Raw genomic sequence first — 8,205 nt, forward strand, 5'->3', positions numbered from 1 at the left:
TAACACCGTATAGTACCTTACAGAGCAGAGGGAATCCTTAAATATCACATTTGTTTTTGTTCTCTTACATAAACTAGTTCCATTTTAGAGATAATCCTGAGTAACAAATATACAGCAGTTTAAACATACTAGCTGCATTATTTTCCTAGCACTTCCCTAACAAAGCACCACAAACTTGGTGACTTAAAACAACAGAAATTTACTATCTCAAAGTTCTGGGGGGTTACTACTTCAAAATCAAGATGTTCACAGTGCCATACTCTCATGAAAGCCCCTAGAAGAGGATCTTTTCTTTGTCTCTTGCAGCTGCTGGTAGCCTCAAGTGTTCCTCTGCTTATAGCAGCATAATTCTAATTTTTGCCTCTGTCTTCATGGTCCTCTTCCCTCTGTGTCTGTCTCTCCTCTTCTACTTTTACAAGGATACCAGTCATATTGGAATGCCAGCCCACCTTACTCCAGCATGATCTCACTTTAACTAGGCACACCTGAAACAACCCTATTTCAGAACAAAATCACATTCTGAGGGACTGGGAATCAGAACATCTACGTATTATGGGGTTAGGGCACAATTCCACCCATAATACCAGGGAAACAAAGCTTATGTATTTCCTTCCATGGAGGTTACTCCTTTATTAATTTCACAGACATTTATTCAGCAATTCTTTCTTGGTAGTCACAATGCTAGATTTTGAGCACTAAAAATGAATTAGACCAGCAAGGAGATACAGAAACAAAGATGTTTAAATGTGATACAAGTGGTTGACTAGAATATCATGTGTTCATAGATTAGTGTGTGATTAATTAAGACTGTGAGACCAGACTAGTCATTACAAAGATAATTTTTTGAACTTAATATCAATGGAAGTATAACATCTAAGTATGTAGAAAGCTCAGAGGTGGCATTCCAGACATGAGTCCATTCAATACACATATATTGAGGACCTGCTGTATGCTAAACATAAAAGTTAAGTGCTGGCATACAAGTATAATTTAAGTTAGTTTGGAGGTAAAGACATTAAATTCTCCTGTCTTTTTTTTCTCAGGGGAGAGCATGAACACAGCCCCCCACTACCACAAATTATGCAGTTGAGTTTCTCACATATGGGGAAATCGCAGGGGTCAGCATATCCAGAGCGCAATGGATAAGCCTCGCTCTGGGAAAACCACCTTCATGATAATGGTATCTCCCCTGCCAGGTAAGTATAAATTCTCCTGTCTTGATGGAATATTAATTCAGTGGGGAAGACAGAAAAATAAACAAATAATCATAATAGAATGTGATAGGTACTGTGATGGAACTATAAAGAAGCAGAGGAAGAGAAATAATTAGGCCTGAATGCCATGTCAAATGACTTGGTAATATCATGATTACCTTTACATGGGGAATGACATGATTAGATATTTTGCTAAAGTGAAAAAAAGAAAAACCTATAGAGCATCCTATTGCAGAGTGAAGACTAATTCAGACAGTGCAGTGTTAATCTTTTTTAAATTTTAAGTCCAGGTTTTTATGTATTCATACCCATATGCCCTTTGCTAGGTGTTGCTTAGATGTTTGTTATTTTTTTCTCACCACCTATACCCAAGACCTAAAACAAACAGATGATAAGAAAGAAATTAAAAGGATGCCCAAATTTCTATCTTTCTCCTCGGCATTACCATATGGAAAAAGTAGAAAGGGAAAGAAAGTACCAAACCAAGATTTCCTTGGTAATATGAACTTCAATTTAAAGTTTTTCTTTGCATTATAAAACATGCAATCTTCTTTTGAATCACTGGATTCTGTATAAAGAAAGGATTTTGGAAAATCCTCATTTACCAGACAGAGGCCATGGTTTTTACTAAAAAAATTACTTTATCATAATTCCTTTTGTTTAAAGGGTGCCTCAGAATAATAGATTTATATAAATGAACATATGTGAAAATTATAAGGAATTAACTTATGTATACATATGAGTATACATGTTACAACTTTATCTTTATAAATGCATATAGATGGAATTCTGTAACACATTGACCTCTGGAAGCCACCTAAAAAAATGGTACAAACTTTTGCTAAAATTATTAGATATAATCATGAAACACTGCCTTTGGGGGAAGTATTTTCCTTTACCCCTTTAGATTGAGTTTTTGGGGACCTGCAAGTGAAATTGACAGATGACAAATTAGCAAAACAAAAGACATATTTTAATCACTTATGTACAGACAGGAGTTCACCAAGAAATGTGACTCAAAGTGATGGTTAGCATTTAGAGTGCATTGGTGAAGGGGGTGGGGAGAAGAACACTTATGAGAAAACAAATGACTTTTTGTGAGATAAATAGGCCCTTAGGAGAATAAATGGCAGATATAATAGTTTTGTGACAATGTCTTCTAGGTGTGTGGTTGACTTTTCATTGTTTGTCTCTGTGACAAGAATCAATCTTCCCCGGTTGTTCTTGGGAGATTTATGACAGTTCTTTTGGTATGCTCTCCTTTTAAGCAGATGAGGGATTTCAGGAACTCAAGTGCCTTCAGCTCAAAATAATTGTTATGCAACAGTGCCATATTCTGGATCTCTTCAACCAGAGAATAGAAAAATGGGTACAGGGTCTCCAGGGAAAAGTAGAGACAATAGGATCCTCCCTCTATGCTGAGTACCCTAAGGCTAAGAGTAATAATCTAATCTATCTGTGTTCTCATTTTGTAACTGAGTGGCTACCCCATCCAGTGGAGTGTTTAAAAATAGATAGGTTTCCACATCTAACTTTTAACTCAGAGAATAATGGACTGACAGCTTTTGTCCTTGCCTCTCCTCCTCTCTTTCTCTTTCCTCATAGGGAAAAGCAAGAAACAGTTTAAGTTAGTTGACATCCTCTTTGCCTCAATTATTTATGAAGTGATCTTACAGTTTAAAACTATCTACTCCTTATTTTTAAGAAATTTTCATTAGGGCTTTGAAGTCCAAATACAATACATCTCTGTGTGTAATTAGTAACTAAGGAGATCCAGGAACACGCAGGTATCTCCAGTGAGCTTGGGACTATTAGACCAGGGAGAGACATGGAACACAAGACACTCACCTGGACAGAGCTGCATGTACTTCTGGGCACTGAAGGGGTGGGTGGTAGCGATGGGGGCTTCAGAAACAGTGGCTCTAGAGCTGGTGTGGAGCAGTGGGGAGGATCATAGTGCCTGCACAATTCAATCATTACATTCTCTCCTCACAAGCTAATTATGCTACCACTACTATTAAACATTATTTTAAATTATCTAAACATGTGATGCAAATTGTAATCTAAAGTGTTTTTTTAATAGAAATATTAAAAATGCACTTCTCTTTATTTCTCAAATGTCTTCTTTCTCTATATTTCTATCATAAATTCTGTGATTGCAGCTTCTGTTTGCTTCTATTCTTTTATCTGTTTTACTTTTACATACAGATGAGAGGTTTTAAAGGCATTCTCATTTGCTGAATATAAAAACTGAAGTATAACTGAAATCTTTAGAAGAGCAAACTATGTCTAGCATGCACCATTACCTTCTACATTGTTTGTGATTACTGGGCTTGAACTTAACAAAAGGCTTCTTGTAAACCAAGGGCAAGATCTCACCTTTTTGAAAAAATCTATTAAACAAAACCAAACCCATGAGATTTGGAAAAAGAAGGAAAGACATATCTGACCCATTTTTAGCATACTAAAATAAAGCACTAGCACCATCTATCAGGAGACTTCAAACAATGCCACTAACACAAAGACTGAATCCAAATGAAAGGGTGATTTGAGTTGAACTGTTGGTATGTCTCATAGCTTTTAATTAATTGTAGCCCAGTTTAAACTCAAAACACATTTTCTGTATGTAAAATATATAAAATATATGTGCATGTATATGTGTATGTGCATGTATACATATGCAGTATAAAGGGAGACAAACACAAATACATGCACATACACAATACAGCTGTGCGAAGGTGAGTCTAAAAACACATTATAAGGACTTTTTCTCACAATTAAATATGGGCTTCCAGGTTTCTAATGGTAACAAAGGAAATATGATCAGTTATAACATTTGTAGTGGTCAAGGATTTATAAACCTATTTCAGTTAAAGTATTGTGTCTATTTTGAACAAATAAATAACCTCATAGATCCCAAGACTAACCAAAGTTTCTATGTATGTACTATCATTTAAATAGAAAAGTATGGCCCTTACCAGGTGGATCAGTTGGTTAGAGCATCATCCAAGTTGTAATTTGGATCTTTGGTCAGGGCACATACCTAGGTTGTGGATTCGACCCCTGGTAAGGATATATATGGGAGGCAACCAATGGATGTTTCTTTCTCTCACTCTCTCCATCCCTCCCTTCCTCACTCCCTAAAATAAATAAACATATCCTCAGGTAAGAATTTAAAAAATAGAAAGGCATGACTAAAAGTTATAGGAATTACTGAGGGTAGGTCTAGATAGTCTGATTGTTGTCATAAACTGAAGGTAGGTATGGATAGTCTAGTAGTTGTCATAAATTTTACTTCATTTATTTATTTTCATCCACGTTCATGAGGTATTTTTCTTTATTTTTTTATCAATCCTTCCACCCTTCCAAACTCCACCTCCCTGGCAGCTGTCAACCTGCTCTCTATCTATGAGTCTGTGACTATTTTGCTTATTAGTTCAATTTTTCCATTAGATTCTACGTGTGAGTGAAATTATATGGTATTTGTCTTTCTCTGACTGGTTTATCTCACTTAGCATAATGTTCTCCAGGTCCATCCATGCTGTCACAAAGGATAAGATTTCCTTCTTTTTTGTGGCTAAGTAGTATTCCATTGTGTAAATGTACCATAGCTTTTTTATCCACTCATCTACTAATAGACCCTCAGGCTGCTCCCAAATTTTGCCTACTGTAAATAACGCTGCAATGAACATAAGGATGCATATATTCTTTTGAACTGGTGGTTTGGATTTTTTCAGATTAAACTCTCAGAAGTAGAATCACTGCATCATAAGCCAGTTCCATTTTCCATTTTTTGAGGTATCACCATACTGCTTTCCACAGTGGCTGCACCAGTCTGCATTCACTATCAATGCCTGAGAGTTCCCATTTCTCCACATGCTCACCAACATTTTTTTGTTTGTTGATTCATTGATGATAGCCATTCTCATAGATGTGAGATGACATCTTACTGTAGTTTTAATTTGCATTTCTCTGATGATTAGTGACATTGAGCATCTTTTCATATGTCCTCTTTGGACAAGTGTCTATTCAGGTCCTTGGTCCATTCTTTTATTGGATTGTTTGATGTTTTGGTGTTGAGTTGGGTAAGTTCTCTATAAATTTTGGATATTAACCCCTTATCAGATATATCAACAAATACATTGTCTCATTCAGTTTGTTGTCTTTTCATTTTGTTGATGGTTTCCTTTGCTGTACAAAACCTTTCTAGTTTGATGGAGTATCATTTGTTTATTTTTCTTATTTATTTATTTATTTTTTGCTTGAGGAGATATATCAAAAAAAAGGTACCACAACAAGAAACATCTGAGATTTCACTGCCTATTCTTTCTTCTAGGATTTTTATGGTTTTGTGTCTAAAATTTAAGATTTAATCAGTTTTAAGTTTCTGTGCATGTACTACTATTGAAATAGGAAAGCATGACTAAAAATCGTAAGAGTTACCGAGGACAGGCATGGATAGCCTGGTGTCATAAATTTAAAAAGTATAATGATTGCAGTCTTTATCTAAATATTTTTCAGAAAGTAAGGGTTTGAAAAAAGAGCATGTAATATATAAATATAATTATTTAACTTGAAACTCTGACTAAAAATGAGAAAATGGGTTTGTACTGTTTTACAATTTAAACTTTTCGGTATTACTGGTAATTTACTGCTTTTGTTCTCAGCAAACTTCTCTGATGGTCCAATTTACATTTATTTGATCAAAAAGACACAGCATGAGTAACTTTATAAAAATGATCCTTGACCCAGTTTCTATGCTAGCTAATGTGGCCCATGTCAGAGTTTTGAATGTATGATTTTAGGTTACCAGAAACACATGAAAACTGAAACCTCAACCAAAACGTCCTAGTCACTCTATTTATGAATGTCCTCTTGTCAAAACTGTCCCCAGAATTTGGGGAAGAGGTGCAGATTAAAACTACAATCCAAAGAGTTATACTATTACTATAAATGCCCTTAGCCACTGCAACCTCTGTTGCTGAGGCTGGTTAGAGTCTGCACTATTAGTCTTAGGGAAAGATCAAAAACAATCTTTATTGTCTTGCTTTGGTTCTGTATTAAAAGTTAGGCATTTTATTCAGCAATTTTCCATCTAGTTATGACAGAAAGGGACTCATGATGGGTGATGGACAGGTAGACGATTGAGTTGTTTTTGAGATAAGAATTGCTTAGCTGAAGAGTTATGAAGCAAAGCAGCCAATAAAACCATCTACAAAGAATAATGGACAGTGGTGACAGAGCTTTAAGCACAGCAGGAAATGTTGTTAGCTCCCTTTACTGTCATTGAGGTGCACTTTCCTCTGCATTAGCCAGGGTTGGGTCAACACCTGCAATGTAATGCATTTTAAATCTCAAATGTGAGATCCCTCACTCAAGACAAATCTTCTTTCAGATTCCACCCTGAGCTTTGTGGAAACCTTGTGATTGTGTAATTACCTAACAAAACACATGGGACTAGGTATCATAAGAATGTAGTAAGCTAAAGTCTGACACATTTCTTAGCATTTGGTAATCTCAATTTGCTTCCTATAAGGATAAAATGCTCTTATGAAAATGACAGAACCTTCCATCTTTCTCAGCAGCAAATACATAAAAAGTGCTGAGTGAACACATGTTATTCCTGCTTCCTGAATTCAGTTTTGTTTTCACCATCTTATTTTCAAGTTATTATTGAAGTGAAATGGAGAAGAGTAGTGGTTGTACAGTGATCCCTCACTTATCATAGGTATTACGTTCTAGACCCCACCGCAATAGGTGAAAATCCATGAAGTAGGAACCTTACATTTATTTTAGTATTTATATATATTTTAAGGCTTTATAAACCCTTCCCGCACACTTATAAACCATTCCCAGTCCCTTATTAACCTTTCCCACCCCCTTATTAACCTTTTCCACACTTTTATAAACACTACTTCTGTTCTTAAACATATTCTACAGTCTTAAACCTATGCAACTTTAACAACATATGTACACGGTACCACAAAATCCCACAATATAGTGAAAAATCTGTGATAAATAATTGAATATATTATTTTTTTAAATCCTGCAATACAGTGAGGCCATGATAAGTGAACTGCAATATAGAGAGGGACTACTATACCTGAAAGTCCTAGCTTGAACTTAACTTGCTAGTTGGTACACTTGGGTAGAACTAGGAAACTTGAAGAGTAGAGAAGTATTATTTTATAAGAAACTGAAAATTTTATGGGCTATAACTCAGGCCTACAGACACTCTCTTTGGGGGACAAAAGCAAAGAGAATCAGTCATTAAGACTGTTCCAATTAAAAGGTAGCTAAGTGGAGTTCCCCAAAAATAAAAACAAAAAATTCTGCTTTAGTAAAAACTTGATAAGACACAGGCAGGCTAAAGTGGGATCTAAGAGCTTCCCTGACTGACTTAATTTGTTAATTCTTCAAACAGGTTTAAAACATTTTTGTGTTCAGTGTACCTTCACTTAATGGGGGCAAGGAGAAATAAATTTTCTGTTTATATTGTTGAAAAAAACATGTTCACTTATTATTTTATTTCCATCACCTAAATCAGATGTGGTATTCTGAAAAAAGCTTTCAAACGATCTCACTTTTATTAGGTACTTGTTCTTTAGAACTTTTGTGATTTTTTGAAACTTCTTGGGAGGTACATTAAGCCATTTACAGCTTAGATAATAGGAAAAGAAAATTAGTCCCAGTAAACAACACAATGCCCTGCACTATTATTTTTACATTTTCAGTTACCTGTGATCACTGGCTTCAGACTAACCAATGTATGTGACTTTGCCAAAAAAAAATCGACAAAATTAGATCTGTGTTATCAGGGAATTGCTGTTTTTGCTGGATTTTTGGTGCCATTTTATGTACTGTAGTTTTATGTTTCTAGCCCATGGCCAACTTCATTTCACAGATGTAAACATCACAATATCCCAGTAAAATTTTATTTCTATTACATACAAGTAGCAGAGCTACACACTAGCTGACCCATTCTTTTCTC

The 8,205-nt window shown here is 35.3% G+C and overlaps 1 non-coding gene across 1 annotated transcript; it reads right to left on the bottom strand.

Moving 5' to 3' along the window:
- Positions 1-1,040: 1,040 nt before the first annotated feature.
- LOC150019308 (U1 spliceosomal RNA) lies at positions 1,041-1,204 on the bottom strand. Its single transcript, XR_016509529.1, has one exon. It is a non-coding gene; the product is annotated as a U1 spliceosomal RNA (small nuclear RNA).
- Positions 1,205-8,205: the final 7,001 nt, after the last annotated feature.

The sequence above is a fragment of the Furipterus horrens genome, unplaced genomic scaffold, assembly GCF_987537825.1.
Source record: "Furipterus horrens unplaced genomic scaffold, mFurHor1.1.pri manual_scaffold_2, whole genome shotgun sequence".
NCBI classification, from domain to species: domain Eukaryota; kingdom Metazoa; phylum Chordata; class Mammalia; order Chiroptera; family Furipteridae; genus Furipterus; species Furipterus horrens.